General features: G+C 43.3%; 1 protein-coding gene across 25 annotated transcripts in view; it reads left to right on the top strand.

Annotated features, from left to right (window-relative positions):
- The window catches only part of MAP2 (microtubule associated protein 2), a 323,896-nt gene that overhangs the window by 41,611 nt on the left and 261,533 nt on the right, over nucleotides 1–20,752 (top strand). For all 25 annotated transcript variants that reach the window (XM_069733503.1, XM_069733495.1, XM_069733482.1 and 22 more), the window contains exon 2: nucleotides 12,508–12,550. The gene's annotated coding sequence lies outside the window, so the exon portion shown is untranslated. The remainder of the gene's footprint in view (nucleotides 1–12,507; nucleotides 12,551–20,752) is intronic.

Below are 20,752 nucleotides of genomic sequence, written 5' to 3'. Positions count from 1 at the left end.
TTCCTGCAATTTGTGCCAACTTCCTGTCCGGAGCTAATGTCCGGAGCTAATGTCCGGAGATAAGTGACGTCAACAGTGTCCAGTGTCTGATTGGTTGCCGACTGCTGCGAGCGACCAATCAGAAACGTGCTGTACTGTGACACACTCCGCCCGCCATTTTGGTGTGATTTTTGAATTTTTACCTCACAGCAAGTTTCTACTGCGTGGAGGCGGGCCCAGTGACGTTGCTCTTCAAGCTCCTGCCGAATTTCGTCAAAAAAATGATAATACCATTTACCAAAACTATATATATTTAGTTGTGAAGTGGTTCAGTGACATTTTCACACCAATTTTGAACTTTTGTTTGGTGTTTTCTCCATATACTGCCTATTATTTTTGTTCTTTCTTACTATTATTTATAAACTAGATGGCTGCCCGATTCTAAAGAATCGGGAGTCTAGAATCCATATATACTTTATTTATTCAAATGTAAGAATAATACAATTAATAAATAATAGTAAGAAAGAACAAAAATAATAGGCAGTATATGGAGAAAACACCAAACAAAAGTTCAAAATTGGTGTGAAAATGTCACTGAACCACTTCACAACTAAATATATATAGTTTTGGTAAATGGTATTATCATTTTTTTGACGAAATTCGGCAGGAGCTTGAAGAGCAACATCACTGGGCCCGCCTCCACGCAGGAGAAACTTGCTGTGAGGTAAAAATTCAAAAATCACACCAAAATGTCGGGCGGAGTGTGTCACAGTACGGCACGTTTCTGATTGGTCGCTCGCAGCAGGCGGCAACCAATCAGACACTGGACACTGTTGACGTCACTTATCTCCGGACATTAGCTCCGGACATTAGCTCCGGACATTAGCTCCGGACATTATCTCCGGACAAAGCCACGGAAGTTGGCACAAATTGCAGGAAGTAGTATTCTAGGCAATTATATATTAGATTGTATTATTCTTACATTTGAATAAATAAAGTATATATGGATTCTAGACTCCCGATTCTTTAGAATCGGGCTGCCATCTAGTACAATTAATAAATAATAGTAAGAAAGAACAAAAATAATAGGCAGTATATGGAGAAAACACCAAACAAAAGTTCAAAATTGGTGTGAAAATGTCACTGAACCACTTCACAACTAAATATATATAGTTTTGGTAAATGGTATTATCATTTTTTTGACGAAATTCGGCAGGAGCTTGAAAGAGCAACGTCACTGGGCCCGCCTCCATGCAGTAGAAACTTGCTGTGAGGTAAAAATTCAAAAATCACACCAAAATGTCGGGCGGAGTGTGTCACAGTACGGCACGTTTCTGATTGGTCGCTCGCAGCAGGCGGCAACCAATCAGACACTGGACACTGTTGACGTCACTTATCTCCGGACATTAGCTCCGGACATTAGCTCCGGACATTAGCTCCGGACAGGAAGTTGGCACAAATTACAGGAAGTAGTATTCTAGGCAATTATATATTAGATATACATATATATATATATATATATATATATATATATATATATATATATATATATATATATATATATACTAGATGGCAGCCCGATTCTAAAGAATCGGGAGTCTAGAATCCATATATACTTTATTTATTCAAATGTAAGAATAATACAATTAATAAATAATAGTAAGAAAGAACAAAAAATGGCTGCACTCACCAGCTCTTGACAATTCTTGTTAGCTCTGTGTCATTAGTATCCTTACTATTAGAGCTCATGTTGGCTAAGCTAAACAGCTTTAAGCGTGGTGGTGGCAAACAACAGGTTAATAAGAGGCAGTGTCAGGTAGTAGGAAAATAGCCAGTTAATAATAGGCAATAGTTCTTTGCAGGAATGCAGATATTAATAAATAGGCAGTTTATATTGCAGAGAAATTGCTGGGCAATAATGGACAATGTCCTTATGTGGCAAATAATAGAGCAATATACCCAATGTGGCAAAGAAGAGGTTAATAAACGGCAGTCTCTCAGCATTTCAAGGTCCTGGAGTGGCCTAGCCAGTCTCCAGATCTCAACCCTATAGAAAACCTTTGGAGGGAGTTGAAAGTCCGTGTTGCCAAGCGAAAAGCCAAAAACATCACTGCTCTAGAGGAGATCTGCATGGAGGAATGGGCCAACATACCAACAACAGTGTGTGGCAACCTTGTGAAGACTTACAGAAAGCGTTTGACCTCTGTCATTGCCAACAAAGGATATATTACAAAGTATTGAGATGAAATTTTGTTTTGACCAAATACTTATTTTCCACCATAATATGCAAATAAAATGATAAAAAAACAGACAATGTGATTTTCTGGATTTTTTTTTCTCAGTTTGTCTCCCATAGTTGAGGTCTACCTATGATGTAAATTACAGACGCCTCTCATCTTTTTAAGTGGTGGAACTTGCACTATTGCTGACTGACTAAATACTTTTTTGCCCCACTGTATATGTATATATATTATTACTTCATACGGCACTAGATAGCTTTAAAGCCGGTAATTCAATTACCGGCTTTTGCTCTCTCCTTCCTAAACCCAACATGATATGAGACATGGTTTACATACAGTAAACCATCTCGTATCACCTTTTTTTTTTGCATATTCCACACTACTAATGTTAGTAGTGTGTATATGCAAAATTTGGCCGTTCTAGCTATTAAATTAAAGGGTTAAATGGCGGAAAAAATTGGCGTGGGCTCCCGCGCAATTTTCTCCGCCTGAGTAGTAAAGCCAGTGACTGAGGGCAGATATTAATAGCCTGGAGAGGGTCCATGGTTATTGGCCCCCCCCTGGCTAAAAACATCTGCCCCCAGCCACCCCAGAAAAGGCACATCTGGAAGATGCGCCTATTCTGGCACTTGGCCAATCTCTTCCCATTCCCGTGTAGCGGTGGGATATGGGGTAATGAAGGGTTAATGCCACCTTGCTATTGTAAGGTGACATTAAGCCAAATTAACCCCTTAGTGACAGAGCCAATTTGGTACTTAATGACCAGGCCAATTTTTGCAATTCTGACCACTGTCACTTTATGAGGTTATAACTCTGGAACGCTTCAACGGATCCCGCTGATTCTGAGATTGTTTTTTCATGACATATTGTACTTCATGTTAGTGGTAACATTTCTTCGATATTACTTGCGATTATTTATGAAAAAAACGGAAATATGGCGAAAATTTTTAAAATTTTGCAATTTTCAAATTTTGTATTTTTATGCCCTTAAATCAGAGAGATATGTCACGAAAAATAGTTAATAAATAACATTTCCCACATGTCTACTTTACATCAGCACAATTTTGGAAACAAAATTTTTTTTTGTTAGGGAGTTATAAGGGTTAAAAGTTGACCAGCAATTTCTCATTTTTACAACACGATTTATTTTTAGGGACAACATCACATTTGAAGTCATTTTGAGGGGTCTATATGATAGAAAATAATGAAGTGTGACACCATTCTAAAAACTACACCCCTCAAGGTTCTCAAAACCACATTCAAGAAGTTTATTAACCCTTTACGTGCTTCACAGGAACTGAAACAATGTGGAAGGAAAAAATGAACATTTAACTTTTTTTTGCAAACATCTTAATTCAGAACCATTTTTTTTATTTTCACAAGTGTAAAAATAGAAATGTAACCATAAATTTTGTTATGCAATTTCTCCTGAATACGCCAATACCCCATATGTGGGGGTAAACCACTGTTAGGGTGCACCGCAGAACTTGGAAGTGAAGGAGCGCCGTTTGACTTTTTCAATGCAGAATTGGCTGGAATTGAAATCGGACGCCATGTCACGTTTAGAGAGCCCCTGATGTGCCTAAACAGTGGAAACTCCCCACAAGTGACACCATTTTGGAAACTAGATCCCTTAAGGAACTTATCTAGATGTGTGGTGAGCACTTTGAACCCCCAAGTGCTTCACAGAAGTTTATAACGTAGAGCCGTGAAAATAAAAAATCGCTTTTGTTTACACAAAAATGATCTTTTCGCCCACAAATTCTTATTTTCACAAGGGTAACAGGAGAAATTATACCACAAAAGTTGTTGTGCGATTTCTCCTGAATACATCGATACCCCATATGTGAGGGTAAACCACTGTTTGGGCGCACCGCAGAGCTTGGAAGTGAAGGAGCGCCGTTTTACTTTTTCAATGTAGAATTGGCTGGAATTGAGATTGGACGCCATGTCGCGTTTGGAGAGCCCCTGATGTGCCTAAACAGTGGAAACCCCCCACAATTGACACCATTTTGGAAACTAGACCCCTTAAAGAACTTATCTAGATGTGTGGCGAGCACTTTGAACCCCCATGTGCTTCACAGAAGTTTATAACGTAGAGCCGTGAAAAAAAAAATCGCATTTTTTCTACGAAAATAATCTTTTTGCCCACAAATTTTTATTTTCACAAGGGTAACAGGAGAAATTAGACCACAAAAGTTGTTGTGCAATTTCTCCTGAGTACGCTGATACCCAATATGTGGGGGTAAACCACTGTTAGGGCGCACCGCAGAGCTTGGAAGAGAAGGAGTGCCGTTTTACTTTTTCAATGTAGAATTGGCTGGAATTGAGATTGGACGCCATGTCGCGTTTGGAGAGCCCCTGATGTGCCTAAACAGTAGAAACCCCCCACAAGTGACACCATTTTGGAAACTAGACCCCTTAAGGAACTTATCTAGATGTGTGGCGAGCACTTTGAACCCCCATGTGCTTCACAGAAGTTTATAACGTAGAGCCGTGAAAAAAAAATTGCATTTTGTCTACAAAAATGATCTTTTTGCCCACAAATTTTTATTTTCACAAGGGTAACAGGAGAAATTAGACCACTAAAGTTGTTGTGCAATTTCTCCTGAGTACGTCGATACCCAATATGTGGGGGTAAACCACTGTTTGGGCGCACCGCAGAGCTTGGAAGAGAAAGAGTGCCGTTTTACTTTTTCAATGTAGAATTGGCTGGAATTGAGATCGGACGCCATGTCGCGTTTGGAGAGCCCCTGATGTGCCTAAACAGTAGAAATCCCCCACAAGTGACCCCATTTTGGAAACTAGACCCCCCCATGGAACTTATCTAGATGTGTGGTGAGAACCTTGAATGCCCAAGTGCTTCACAGAAGTTTATAATGCAGAGCCGTGAAAATAAAAAATATTTTTTTTCCACAAAAAAGATTTTTTAGCCCCCAAGTTTTTATTTTCACAAGGGTAACAAGAGAAATTGGACCCCAAAAGTTGTTGTCCAATTTGTCCTGAGTATGCTGGTACCCCATATGTGGGGGTAAACCACTGTTTGGGTGCACGGCAGAGCTCGGAAGGAAGGAGCGCCGTTTTGGAATGCAGACTTTGATAGAATGGTCTGCGGTTATTATGTTGCGTTTGCAGACCCCTGATGTACCTAACCAGTAGAAACCCTCCACAAGTGACCCCATTTTGGAAACTAGACCCCCCAAGGAACTTATCTAGATGTGTGGTGAGAACTTTGAATGCCCAAGTGCTTCACAGAAGTTTAGAATGCAGAGTCGTGAAAATAAAAAATATTTTTTTTTTCCACAAAAAAGATTTTTTAGCCCCCAAGTTTTTATTTTCACAAGGGTAACAAGAGAAATTGGACCCCAAAAGTTGTTGTCCAATTTGTCCTGAGTATGCTGGTACCCCATATGTGGGGGTAAACCACTGTTTGGGCGCACGGCAGAGCTCGGAAGGAAGGAGCGCCGTTTTGGAATGCAGACTTTGATAGAATGGTCTGCGGGTATTATGTTGCGTTTGCAGAGCCCCTGATGTACCTAACCAGTAGAAACCCTCCACAAGTGACCCCATTTTGGAAACTAGACCCCCCAAGGAACTTATCTAGATGTGTGGTGAGAACTTTGAATGCCCAAGTGCTTCACAGAAGTTTAGAATGCAGAGTCGTGAAAATAAAAAATATTTTTTTTTCCACAAAAAAGATATTGTAGCCCCCAAGTTTTTATTTTCACAAGGGTAACAGGAGAAATTGGACTGCAATAGTTGTTGTCCAATTTATCCCGAGTACGCTGATGCGCCATATGTGGGGGTAAACCACTGTTTGGGCGCACGGCAGAGCTCGGAAGGGAAGGAGCGCCTTTTTGGAATGCAGACTTTGATAGAATGGTCTGTGGGCATTATGTTGCGATTGCAGAGCCCCTGATATACCTAAACTGTAGTAACCCCCCACAAGTGACCCCATTTTGGAAACTAGACCCCCAAGGAACTTATATAGATGTGTGGTGAGAACTTTGAATGCCCAAGTGCTTCACAGAAGTTTAGAATGCAGAGTCGTGAAAATAAAAAATATTTTTTTTTTTCACAAAAAAGATTTTGTAGCCCCCAAGTTTTTATTTTCACAAGGGTAGCAAGAGAAATTGGACCCCAGAAGTTGTTGTCCAATTTATCCCGAGTACGCTGATGCCCCATATGTGGGGGTAACCCACTGTTTGGGCGCACGGCAGAGCTCAGAAGGGAGGGAGCACCATTTGACTTTTTGAGCGCAAAATTGGCTGTCGTGTTTGGAGACCCCCTGATGTACCTAAACAGTGGAAACCCCCCAATTCTAGCTCCAACCCTAACCCCAACACACCCCTAACCCTAATCCCAACCTGATCCATAATCCTAATCACTAACCCTAACCATAATCACAACCCTTACCCCAAAACAACCCTTATGTCAACCCTAACCATAACCCTAATCAAAACCCTAAATCCAACACACCCCTAATCCTAATCTCAACCCTAACCTCAAACCTAACCCTAATCCCAATACACCCCTAATCACAACCCTAACCTTAACCCTAATCCCAAACCTAACCCTAATCCCAAGCGTAACCCTAATGCCAACCCTAACCCTAATACCAACCCTAATCCAAACCCTAACCCTAATCCCAGCTCTAACCCTAACTTTAGCCCCAACCCTAGCCCTAACTTTAGCCCCAACCCTAACCCTAGCCCTAAGGCTACTTTCACAATTGCGTCGTTTGGCATTCCGTCGCAATCCGTCGTTTTGGACAAGAAACGGATCTTGCAAGTGTGCCCGCAGGATGCGTTTTTTGCCCATAGACTTGTATTGCCGACGGATCGTGACGGATGGCCACACGTCGCGTCCGTCGTGCACTGGATCAGTTGTGTTTTGGCGGAGCGTCGGCACAAAAAAACGTTCAATGAAATGTTTTTTTGTACGTCGCATCCGCCATTTCTGACCGCGCATGCGTGGCCGTAACTCTGCCCCCTCCTCCCCAGGACATAGATTGGGCAGCGGATGCGTTGAAAAACTACAGCTGCTGCCCACGTTGTGCACAATTTTCACAACGTGCGTCGGTATGTCGGGCCGACGCATTGCGACGGCCCCGTACCGACGTAAGTGTGAAAGAAGCCTAACCCTAAATTTAGCCCCAACCCTAACCCTAAATTTAGCCCCAACCCTAACCCTAAATTTAGCCCCAACCCTAGCCCTAACCCTAGCCCTAACCCTACCCCTAACCCTAACCCTACCCCTAACCCTACCCCTAACCGCAACCCTACCCCTAACCCTACCCCTAACCCTACCCCTAACCCTACCCCTAACCCTACCCCTACCCCTAACCCTAATTTTAGCCCAACTGCTGTTCTCCTGCCGGCCGGCAGATGGAGACAGATGGCGGGCGCACTGGGCATGCGTCCACCATGTTCTTCTGCCGGCGGCCAGGAGGAGCAGCAAGAGGATCCAGGGACCTAGGTGAGTATGCTAGGGTCCCCAAATCCCCCTATTTCTCTGTCCTCTGATGTGCGATCACATCAGAGGACAGAGAATTACACTTTACTTTTTTTTTTTTTTGCGGTCGCCGGTAAACAGCTAATTACCGGCGATCGCAAAACAGGGGTCGGTGATACCGACCCCGATCATGCTCTTTGGGGTCTCAGCTACCCCTGGCAGCCGAGACCCCAAAGATTCTCCCTATGCCGGCCGGCGGGCGCACTACGCATGCGCCCGCCATTTTGAAGATGGCGGCGCCCACCGGGAGACACGAGGAGCATCGGGGGAGCTAGGTGAGTATTGGGGGGCCACCTGGGACCCCTTTTCTCTGTCCTCTGATGTGCGATCACATCGGAGGACAGAGAAATTAAAAAGAGATCGCTTTTTTTTTTTTTTTTTTTTTTTTTGCGATCGCCGGTAAACGGTTAATTACCGGCGATCGCAAATGCGGGGTGGGTTAAAAACCCCCCGAATCATGTTCTCTGGGGTCTCGGCTACCCTCGGCAGCCGAGACCCCGGAGAAAATCGGCCTCTGGGGGGCGCTATTGACTTTTTCCACAGCGCCGTTAATTAACGGCTGTGGTTTAAGTACCCTTAGCGGCCGCCGTTAAAAGGCGTATCGGCGGTCGCTAAGGGGTTAATAATGGAGAGGCGTCAATTATGACATCTATCCATTATTAATCCAATAGTAGTAAAGGGTTAAAAAATACACAAACACATTATTAAAAAGTATTTTAATGAAAAAAATCACAAAGGTTGTTGTAATATTTTATTCTACGCTCAATCCACTCACTGAAGACCCTCGATCTGTAACAAAAAAAACAAACAAAAAAACAACAATATACATACCTTCCGAACATCTGTAAAGTCCCACGATGTAAATCCATCTGATGGGGTTAAAATATTTTGCAGCAAGGAGCTCTGCTAATGCAGCGCTGCTCCTTGCTGCAAAACCCCGGAGAATGAAGGTAAAGTTGGTCAATGAGCTATATTTACCTTCATTTGCGGTGAGGCGCCCTCTGCTGGTTGTTCCTAGATCGTGGGAACTTTCCTAGAAAGCTCCCAGGCTCGAGTTCATAAGAGGGCGCCCTCTGCTGGTTGTCCTCATATGAACTCGAGCCAGGGAGCTTTCTAGGAAAGTTCCCACGATCTAGGGACAACCAGCAGATTGCGCCTCACCGCAAATGAATGTAAATGTAGGTCATTGACCTACTTTACCTTCATTCTCCGGGGTTTTGCAGCAAGGAGCTGCGCTGCATTAGCAGAGTTCGTGGCTGCAAAATATTTTAACCCCTTCAGATGGATTTACATCGTTGGACGTTACAGATCTGCGGAAGGTATGGATATTGTTGGTTTATTTTTATTTTTTTTGTTACAGATCGAGGGTCTTCAGTGATTGGATTGAGCGTAGAATAAAATATTACAACAACCTTTGTTTTTATTTCATTAAAATAATTTTTAATAATGTGGTTGTGTTTTTTTTTAACCCTTTACTAGTATTGGATTAATAATGGATAGATGTCATAATTGACGCCTCTCCATTATTAATTTGGCTTAATGTCACCTTACAATAGCAAGGTGGCATTAACCCTTCATTACCCCATATCCCACCGCTACACGGGAATGGGAAGAGAGTGGCCAAGTGCCAGAATAGGCGCATCTTACAGATGTGCCTTTTCTGGGGTGGCTGGGGGCAGGTGTTTTTAGCCAGGGAGGGGGGCCAATAACCATGGACCCTCTCCAGGCTAGTAATATCTGCCCTCAGTCACTGGCTTTACTACTCTGGCGGAGAAAATTGCGCGGGAGCCCACGCCAATTTTTTCCACCATTTAACACTTTAATTTAATAGCTAGAACGGCCAAATTTTGCATATACACACTACTAACAGTAGTGTGGAAAATGCAAAAAAAAATGGTGATATGAGATGGTTTACTGTATGTAAACCAGGTCTCATATAATGTCGGGTTTTAGGAAGGAGATAGCAAAAGCCGGCAATTGAATTACCGGCTTTAAAGCTATCTAGCGCTGTATTAAATAATAATATATATACATATACTAGATTGTGGCCCGATTCTAACGCATCGAGTATTCTAGAATATGCATGTCCCCGTAGTATACGGACAATGATGATTCCAGAATTCGCGGCAGACTGTGCCCGTCGCTGATTGTTGAGGCAACCTTGATGACATCATCGTCGCCATGGCAACCATTATGACATCTATGTCGATACTGTTCCCGTCGCTAAATCAGAAACGCGGGATTTCTACGTCCTTTATGACATCATCGTCGCTGTGCCCGTTGCTGATTGGTCGAGGCCTAGCGGCCTCGACCAATCAGAGATGCGGGATTTCTACGTCGATGCTGTGTCCGTCGCTGATTGGTCGAGGCCTGGCGGCCTCGACCAATCAGATGTGCGGGATTTCCTGCACAGACAGACAGAAAGACAGACAGACAGAAAGACAGACGGAAAAACCCTTAGACAATTATATATATAGATGTGTCTCACTGACACATATATATATATATATATATACCTATTCTATGTGTACACATTTATTCTACCTATTCTACTGTAAGCTGTCAGTGTGATTTTACTGTACACCGCACTGAATTGCCGGCTTTTCTCTCTAACACCGCTGCGTATTTCTCGCAAGTCACACTGCTGGTCCGTGTGTAATCCGTATTTTTCTGGCTTCCATAGACTTTCATTGGCGTTTTTTTTTGTGCAATATGGTGACAAACGCAGCATGCTGCGATATTCTACGGCCGTAGAAAGCCGTATAATACTCATCAGTAAAATACGGCAGATAGCAGCAGGGACATAGAGAATAATTGGGACGTTTGTTAGGCGTGTTTTACGGATGTATTTTCTGCACTCATACGTCCGTAAAACTCGCTAGTGTGACTCCAGCCTCAGGAGATCTATTTAATCTATGCAGTCGGCCTAGTGAAAATTGTAATTCAGAAGGACCATAAGTGATGTTCCTTCTAGGATCCACATATCTTTATACTTTCTATGATTCCTGGTGCCATCTGCAACTTCCGAGAGTGGTGTCAGAAAATAGAGAACCATGCACCACGTTTATGTTACGACCATGCACCACCTCTATGTTAGGACCATGATCCACGTCTATGTTAGGACCATGCACCACGTCTATGTTAAGACCATGCTTCACCTCTATGTTAGGACTATGCGCCACATCTATGTTGGGACCATGCACCTTGTCTGTGTTAGGACCATGCACCACCTCTATGTTAGGACTATGCACCACATCTACCGTATGTTAGGACCATGCACCACGTCTATGTTAGGACCATTCACCACGTCTATGTTAGGACCATGCACCATGTCTATGTTAGGACCATGCACCATGTCTATGTTAGGACCATGCACCACGTCTATGTTAGGACCATTCACCACGTCTATGTTAGGACCATGCACCATGTCTATGTTAGGACCATGCACCATGTCTATGTTAGGACCATGCACCACGTCTATTTTAGGACCATTCACCACGTCTATGTTAAGACCATGCACCACGTCTATGTTAGGACCATTCACCATGTCTATGTTAAGACCATGCTTCACCTCTATGTTAGGACTATGCACCACATCTATGTTAGGACCATGCACCTTGTCTATGTTAGGACTATGCACCACATCTACCGTATGTTAGGACCATGCACAACGTCTATGTTAGGACCATTCACCATGTCTATGTTAGGACCATTCACCACGTGTATGTTAGGACCATGCACCACGTCTATGTTAGGATTATGCACCACATCTATGTTAGGACCATGCACCACGTCTATGTTAGGACCATGCTACATGTCTATGTTAGGACCATGCACCACTTCTATGTTAGGACCATGCTCCTCGTCTATGTTAGGACCATGCACCACCTCTATGTTAGGACCATGCTCCACGTCTGTGTTAGGACCATACACCATGTCTATGTTTGGACCATGCTCCACGTCTATGTTAGGAGTATGCTCCACGTCTTTGTTAGGACCATGCAGCACATCTATGTTAGGACCATGCACCACGTCTATATTAGGACCATGCACCGCGTCTATGTTAGGACCATGCTCCACGTCTATGTTTGAACCATACACCACGTCTATGTTAGGACCATGCAGCACGTCTATGTTAGTACCATGCACCACGTCTATGTTAGGACCTTGCACCACGTCTATGTTAGGACCATGCTCCACGTCTGTGTTAAGACCATACACCACGTCTATGTTTGGACCATGCAGCACGTCTATGTTAGGACCATACACCACGTCTATGTTAGTACCATGCACCACGTCTATGTTAGGACCATGCTCCACGTCTGTGTTAGGACCATACACCACGTCTATGTTAGGACCTTGCACCACGTCTATGTTAGGACCTTGCACCACGTCTATGTTAGGACCATGCACCACGTCTATGTTAGGACCTTGCACCACATCTGTGTTAGTACCATGCAGCACGTCTGTTAGGACCTTGCACCACGTCTCTTTTAGGACCATGCACCACGTCTATGTTCTTCCAGTTCCATCTCGTAATAAAGCAGCAGACAGAAAATATCTATGCATCTATGGATTGTTTTCATCTAATAATTGTTAATTGGAGCTTACAGAGATTAGTACTGCTTTATGTTTGATCATTCTCAGCATTGCAGTTTTGTCCCCTTTATTGTCCCTGGGGTATCACTCGCCTCCCTAAATACAAAAGGAGGAATTCTGCTATGTTTCTGATGTGTGAATAATGACGACTGCATTGTTTGTTCTCTGGTTTCAGACAACTCTCCTGGTCTCAGCGCTGGATGCCTGATTGAACCCTGGTAAGCTCTCCGAGAAGCTTTCTATTGTTATAAATAATAAAAAATTAGGACAATTTAATGTATTCATTAGATGAAAATCAAGCTGATGAAACATTTTGAAGCAACCCCAACTAATGAAAGTAAGTAATCCACAGTGACTCCCTTCATTGATCACAGGATAGCCCGCTAATACAGTGATATTAGTGACACACAAGGCATATACTAAAACATAGTCCTGCGACCCTGATTCTGCCAGCACAATAGGCCCCGGAACATTATATACCTCACTTCCTGGGACTGCATTGCTGCTACCGTTGTCCAATGAATTGCCAGGCATTAATCTAAAAGGAAATTCCCTTTCATAAAAACGTTGTTTTCCCATAGACTCAGCTATCTGTATAAAAACAAACAATGCTTTACTCGCCCTCACCTGGTCCAGGTCTGTGACTCTGCTGCTGCCTTAGTCTCTGTTGTTTGGCTTAAGAGCATTGCATGCAATCTCTGAGTTCAGTTGTTCTTCTGATGTTGACTGCTTTGGCCCCTGAGCTCTGTATTTGGCGGCAGCACTGTCAACGTGGCGTCACCTCTACAGCCGATCAATAGACACCAGGACAGCAGTGGAGACACAGTTCGGGACCCCAGGAGGGTAAGTAAAGCTCAGGCTGTTTTACTTACAGATAGCAAAGTCTATAGGAAAATGTTTTTTTGGAAGGGGACAACACCTTTGAGGCCTGCCTTTCTGTTATGTTTGTCTGCAGTTTTGAAACATGAGAGAAAAGGATAAAGAGACAAAGACTTGTCCTGACTTCCTGTCATTCGGAGTCTTTGCTGATAGATATGGATTACACTTGACAACAGGCAGTGTACGCCAACTTCTTCAGGAAGACTCCTAGTGGCTGAAAATTGGGAGTGATATTTGTGTAATAAGTAATTGTAAATAATTGATTGTCTAATAAGCACGAGTACAGTCATCAATTAATCGTCTGAAAGAACCAAACTGTTGGTCTGAAAGTCAAAGGTGAAACAAAGGTAAAAGGAAAGATATCCGCCACCATTAGTGATAATATGCTTCATTGGTCCCTCATTTTACATGTTGTAGGGCGGTTTAATTGATTTCACACACTAAGGCTATGTGCACATGCAGCATTTTTGCAATGTTTTTTTTTCTGGAAGCAAAACGTCCTCTCTTGACAGTAAAAACGCTGCGTTCACAAAGCAGGTTTGCTGCGTTTCTGCATTGTTTTTTAGCTTTATTATTTTTGGTTCACATTACACATTTTTCTACAGTACACTTTTAATAAAGCTAGCTTTGTTAACCAAAAACTCATAAAAAAAAGCACTGCAAAAGCACAGCAAAACCTTTTCGCTGTGTTTTTTTTTTCCAGCGGTTTTGCTCTGCCTTTTTGCTTTCTATGGATAAAAAAAAATGCTGCAGAAGCGCTGAAAGAATTGACGAGCTGGAGATTTTAAAAAACGTTGCTATTCTGAATTGAGTCAGGACAAAAAAATTGCGCGTGAGATTTCTGACATTCATAACATTTGTTATTTGCATAAAAAAGCTGCAAAAATGCTGCATGTGAACATAGCCTAATATAGCTTTATGAGAACATCCTATATGTGCTCTGGGTCTCTTTTCTGACAACTTCTCTACCATCCACCATTTCCCACCATAAACATTACGTAGATTTTTGAGGGGGACATCATACCTACTTCCTCATGATGTCATAATATGTCATCTGTATGAAAAAAAAATCCATACCATTACAGGACCCAGAACAGGGAGTATTTCTTTCTACAGGTAATTGGGAAGCCCAAATTAGACATGTAGGAGAGCCCTTAATATTTTACATGTTTAAAGGGGCTGTCCACTACTCAGACAATCCCTTTTAAATCCCTATGTTTCCTCCAGGGAAATAATAACACCTATACTCACCTCCTGTGGCGGTGCTGTTCCAGCGGTATCTGCAGTGTCTTTCCCAGGGATTGCATGACACTGTTATGTCACGCAATCCCTGTATCCAGTCAGCTCTGGCTTCACTCTCCTTCGGATGTAATTGACATCTGGAGGAAGTGAGAGAGCAGCAGCGGTTCTTACTTCCTCTGGATGTCTGATTTGTCTTGTTTGAAGGCAGGGAGAGTGAAGCCAGCATTGATTGGTTTCAGGGATTGCGTGACATAACAGTCTCAGGCAATCCCTGGGAAACACAGTTAGAGCCGACACCTTTGGAACCGTGCCTGCACTGGAGGTGTATAGGTGTGCATAGGTGTTATAGGTGTGTATATGTGTTATTTTTTTACTAGAAAGAAATATAGTGATTGAGAAGGGGTTATCCGAGTAGTGGACAACCCCTATAAATTCCAGCTCAGGATTGATTTGGATAACGGCAGGTAGACAATTAGATGTACACCTTAGGACCCAATCTACTATATAATTGTCTAAGGGTCACTTCCGTCTTTCTGTCTGTCCTTCTGTCTGTCTTTTTGTCTTTTTGTCTGTCTGTCACGGATATTCATTGGTCGCGGCCTCTATCTGTCACGGAATCCAAGTCGCTGATTGGTCGTGGCAAAACGCCCACAACCATTGCCACGACCAATCAGCGACGGCCACAGTCAGGCAGCAATATGGCCACTCTTTCCTCCCCGCAGAGAGTGCCCGCTCCATACTCCCCTCCATTCTTCCAGTCAGCGCTCACACAGGGTTAATGCCAGCGTTACCGGAGCGCAGTGTAATGCACTCCGGTTACGCAGCTATTAACCCTGTGTGACCAACTTTTTACTATTGATGCTGCATATGCAGCATCAATAGTAAAAAGATCTAATGTTACAAATAAGAATAATAAAAAAAAAGGTTATTATCACCCTCCGACGTGGCGCGGTGTCCTCGGCAGTGCAAGCGGCAGGTTCCGTTGCTAAGGATGCTATGCGAGAAGGACCTGCCATGACGTCACGGTTATGTGACCGCGACGTCATCACAGGTCCTGCGGTCATACCAATCCTGGGACCGGAAGCTGCCGCGTGCACCGCACACAGGCGACAGGACTACAAGGGGCACTCGGAAGGTGCCTGTGCTGTATACTACATGGCTCTGTTCTATATACTACGTGGCTCTGTGCTGTATACTACGTGGCTAGGCAATATACTTCGTAGCTGGGCAATATACTACGTGACTGGGCAATATACTACATCACTGGGCAATATACTATGTCACTGGGCAATATACTACATGACTGGGCAATATACTACGTGACTGGGCAATATGCTACGTGGGTGAGCAATATACTATGTGGCTGGGCAATATACTATGTGGCTGGGCAATATACTACGTCACTGGGCAATATACTACATGACTGGGCAATATACTACGTGACTGGGCAATATACTACGTGACTGGGTAATATACTACGTGGCTGGGCAATATACTACGTGACTGGGCAATATACTACGTAGCTGGGCAATATACTACGTGACTGGGCAATATACTACGTGACTGGGCAATATACTACGTGACTGGGCAATATACTACGTGACTGGGTAATATACTACGTGGCTGAGCAATATACTACGTGACTGGGCAATATACTACGTGACTGGGCAATATGCTACGTGAGTGGGCAATATACTGTGTGGCTGGGCAATATACTACGTCACTGGGCAATATACTACGTAGCTGGGCAATATACTATGTCACTGGGCAATATACTACGTGACTGGGCAATATAATACGTGGCTGGGCAATATACTACGTCTCTGGGCAATATACTATGTCACTGGGCAATATACTACATGACTGGGCAATATACTACGTGACTGGGCAATATGCTACGTGGGTGAGCAATATACTATGTGGCTGGGCAATATACTACGTGACTGGGCAATATACTACGTGACTGGGCAATATACTACGTGACTGGGTAATATACTACGTGGCTGGGCAATATACTACGTGACTGGGCAATATACTACGTGGCTGGGCAATATACTATGTCACTGGGCAATATACTACGTGGCTGGGCAATATACTACGTGACTGGGCAATATACTACGTGGCTGGGCAATATACTACGTGACTGGGCAATATACTACGTGACTGGGCAATATACTACGTGGCTGGGCAATATACTACGTGACTGGGCAATATACTACGTGGCTGGGCAATATACTACGTGACTGGGCAATATACTACGTGACTGGGCAATATACTACGTGACTGGGCAATATACTACGTAACTGGGCAATATACTATGTCACTGGGCAATATACTACGTGACTGGGCAATATACTACGTGACTGGGCAATATACTACGTGGCTGGGCAATATACTACGTGGCTGGGCAATATACTACGTGGCTGGGCAATATACCATGTGGTTGGGCAATATACTACGTGACTGGGCAATATGCTACGTGGTTGGGCAATATACTATGTCACTGGGCAATATACTACGTGGCTGGGCAATATACTACGTGGCTGGGCAATATACTATGTGGTTGGGCAAGATACTACGTGACTGGGCAATATGCTACGTGGTTGGGCAATGTACTGCGTGGCTGGGCAATATACTATGTGGTTGGGCAAGATACTACGTGACTGGGCAATATGCTACTTGGTTGGGCAATATACTGCGTGGTTGGGCAATATACTACGTGGTTGGGCAATATACTACGTGGCTGGCCAATATACTATGTGGCTGGCCAATATACTACGTGGCTGTGCAATATACTACGTGGACATGCATATTCTAGAATACCCGATGCGTTAGAATCGGGCCACCATCTAGTAAATATATAAACGTATAGTAGGCATTTTCTCACTAAATTTCCGATATATTCCATGTAATAGGTTTATTGCAGCGACTGCCTGCATTTGTTACATCAGTAAATCGTAGAAAAAGCTGCTCTGGGCTGATCTGTGTCTGTGACTTGAAGATATGATCTCATTACCGCGCTGTCTACCACTTGTCCTGATGAGAGCGCAGCGCCTTTGTGACTGCTCGCTGCCAGAATTGATTACTTGTCTTAGACATTGAATTCACTTTGATCCCTGTCTTGTACCTATGGAGCGATAGGAAGTGATTCTGTCATCTGATTTCCAGAGGAGATTGCTGCTTCTACCACTGTGATATGTCTCCGAGTTCAGACTGAGCCGTTGTGTGACGCTGTGTCAGGACTGCTCACGATATCTGCAATGTTAGGCTATATCGCTTTGTTATGGAGACGTTATATGGCCATTTGCTGGCTTTGGGTAGACGATCTGATGAGTACAGGGTCACTGTGATTTGACATTTTGCACTGTTCTGATACGAAAACGTCACATTGGAATAAAGTCGTCAGTCCACACTAATCTATATCTCTGTGCTATAATATATTTCTATGTCATGTGACGTGATGGAGAATGACACCCTATGATGGCACTGGGGCCTTTTTAGTAGCAGTACCTTAGCATATTGGGTAAAGGTCCTCCAGGGACTCCGACAAAGCTGGATCAGTCATGGACTAAGTAGTGTGTAGATGATGGGGCTATTATGTTGGATCATGTTAGTATGTAACTGTGTTGTGCTGTTCCTCTTTTAGCGCGTGTTCTCACATTGCATTTTCGCTGTGATTTTCCCATGCATCTTAGTGCGGAAAAAATGCCATGTTATACAGTAGCAGAAAAATAAACCAGGTTTCTAAAATCTCACCATTTTTTCTTATTCCGTTTTTTTGAGCTGCGGTGCGTTTTTTTAAAATGCAGATTGTCGATTCTTCCTTCGTTTTTGCTGTTTTTTTTTACCAATAATAAAGCAAGAAAAAAGCATGTAATGTACACAGCGTTATTCTTGCCGAAAATCTGTGCTTTTTATACAAAAAAGCACTGTGTGAACAGACCCTTATGAAATGAATGAAGAAATTAACAACTGGCTGTTAGGATTTTACTTGTCAGAAGGGGACGGCTCTCATTCATCATTGATTGGTCAGTGTCAGACTGTAACGACGCACCTCCGACCCTAAATTGTCAATTTGTTCTTCCAATTCTAGTAGGAAGGACCGAGGAATGATGCAGCACCGGCTTCTAAGAAACAATTACTCTCTAGAATTGTTATATAAAACGGAATACATTTATTTACTAACTGAGAGCTGAGATGTCTTCTACAATACAATGTTATTCACTGATACAATCTTTCCCACTAATGGAACCCTTCCTCTATATTAATCCCGACAGACATATTATTAGTTATTGTTGTACTTACTCCGTGGTCCTGAAGGAACAAATACCATTGCTGAATGGAAGCCCACCACAAAGGCTGAGGGGTAGAGAACCACCACCTTTGTTAATATTTGGGCTACCATTTGGCAGTTTGAAGAGCTTCTTACTTGGTGTGATTGCACATACTTAGGACTCCTGCAGACATACTTATTTTTGGTCTCTGAGTGCGATCCGAAAAAACATAGGATCGCCCTCGGACCAATGTTATTCTATGGGGCTGTGCCTATGTCCATTTTTTTCCTTTGCACCAAGCAAGTACGAAGAAAAAATTGCAGTATGTCCGAATTTGATCTGATTATCAGATCGCACTCGTCCATGTACGTCAATGAGTCTGTGGAAAGCATTTGACTGCACTCGGATGACATCCGAGTGCAGTTTGATTTTCACGGATTCACAGAACGGAGACGATGAAGAATTTTTTTTTTACATCTCTCCTCATCCAAGGAAATCGGATCACACTGATCACACTCTGAGCAAACTCTGTTCAGAGCGTGGTTAGCATAATCGTCCCGATTCTCTCGGATGAGAGAATATACTCTTGTCTGCACCCAACCTAATATAGTTGTATTGGAGCATCTTATACGTTTAATGGGAATGAATACAGGCCCAGGGTCTGAGTTCGGGATCGGTGTGAATGCAATGAGCACTTTAGCATATTTTCAGAAAATGGCGAACAAGAGTTTGCAGCAACACTTGTTCCTTTATATCAGCAGATCCAAACAGATCGGCAATCATCCCAAAAATTAGCAAAATGCTTTTTCGCTGGGTGCTTTGATCTTTACACATGCATACAAATCTAAAAATCATTATTACTGGCTGCACATGCTCTGGTGTAAACAGTATATATGCTGCCGATAGCATGGTACTGCCTGTGACAGAGTGATGGCATTGGCCATCATTATATCTCCATCATTGTTCATCAGACTGTATAAACAGGCCAGAATCGACCAACTACCACCAATTGGCGTGTAAATAGACGATTGTTAGTCACTTAATCGCTATTTTTCTGCAAAGCCTCCTCATTTCAGGGTCAAAAGAAATTGAACAAATTAAGTTTACCTTAAATAAAATGTTCCCTTTCAATACTTTGCAGAGAATCCTTGGCAGGCAATGACTGCCTGAAATCTGGAAGCCATGGACATCACCCAATGCTAGGTTTCCTCCTTTGTGATGCTTTGCCAGGCTATTACTGCAGGTGACTTCAGTTGTTGCTTGTTTGTGGGTCTTTCCTCCTTAAAAGGGTTGTCCTCTACTAGGAGAGCCCCTTCTTCATCAAAATGTTTGGCCCCAATAAAAGAATAATGCCTATACTCACCTCCTGTTTCCACAGTGTGGGCACTGGCTCTCCCGAAGCTCTTGTGACACATGACTCCGGTGCCCAATCAGAGCCGGCGTCACTGTCCACGCCTTCGGACAAATGGACCATGAAGAGGAAGTCCTGGCTGCAGCTGATCTCGGACTTCCTCTTCCTGCTTAATTTGACAGGAGGCAGGATCAGTGACGCCGATGCTGATTGGGTGCCAGCGTCACGTGTTACCACAACAGCCCGGGAGTTCTGGGAGAGCGAGTGCCAGCACTGCGTGAACGACGCCAGCACGGGAGGTGAGTATAAGCATTAGTATTTTATGGGGGCCAAGCGAGGGGTATGAGAAAAAGTACTGGACAACTTTTTAAAATTTTGTCTTAAGCATGTGAAGTTCTGCTTGATGTGCTTGAGATCTGGTGATAGACTCAGACATTGCAGAATATTCCAATTCTCTGTTTAAACCCCCCCCCCAAAAAAACAACTCGCAGTGTGTTTTAGGTAATTTTCCATCCGCACTGTGAAGCACCGTCAACCTTGCTGCATTTGATTGACTCTGAGCAGAAAGCATTGCCTTGTACACTTCACAATTCATTTGGCTGCTTTTTGCAAAATGTACCAAACTGTTGATTTGATCTCTTTAAATATTTCAGCCATCTCTCTAATGGGTTTAT

The sequence above is a fragment of the Ranitomeya imitator genome, chromosome 7 (genome assembly GCF_032444005.1).
Source record: "Ranitomeya imitator isolate aRanImi1 chromosome 7, aRanImi1.pri, whole genome shotgun sequence".
In the NCBI taxonomy this organism is placed as follows: domain Eukaryota; kingdom Metazoa; phylum Chordata; class Amphibia; order Anura; family Dendrobatidae; genus Ranitomeya; species Ranitomeya imitator.
The sequence above is the reverse complement of the archived record's forward strand: the minus strand, read 5'-3'. Positions and strand labels throughout refer to the sequence as shown.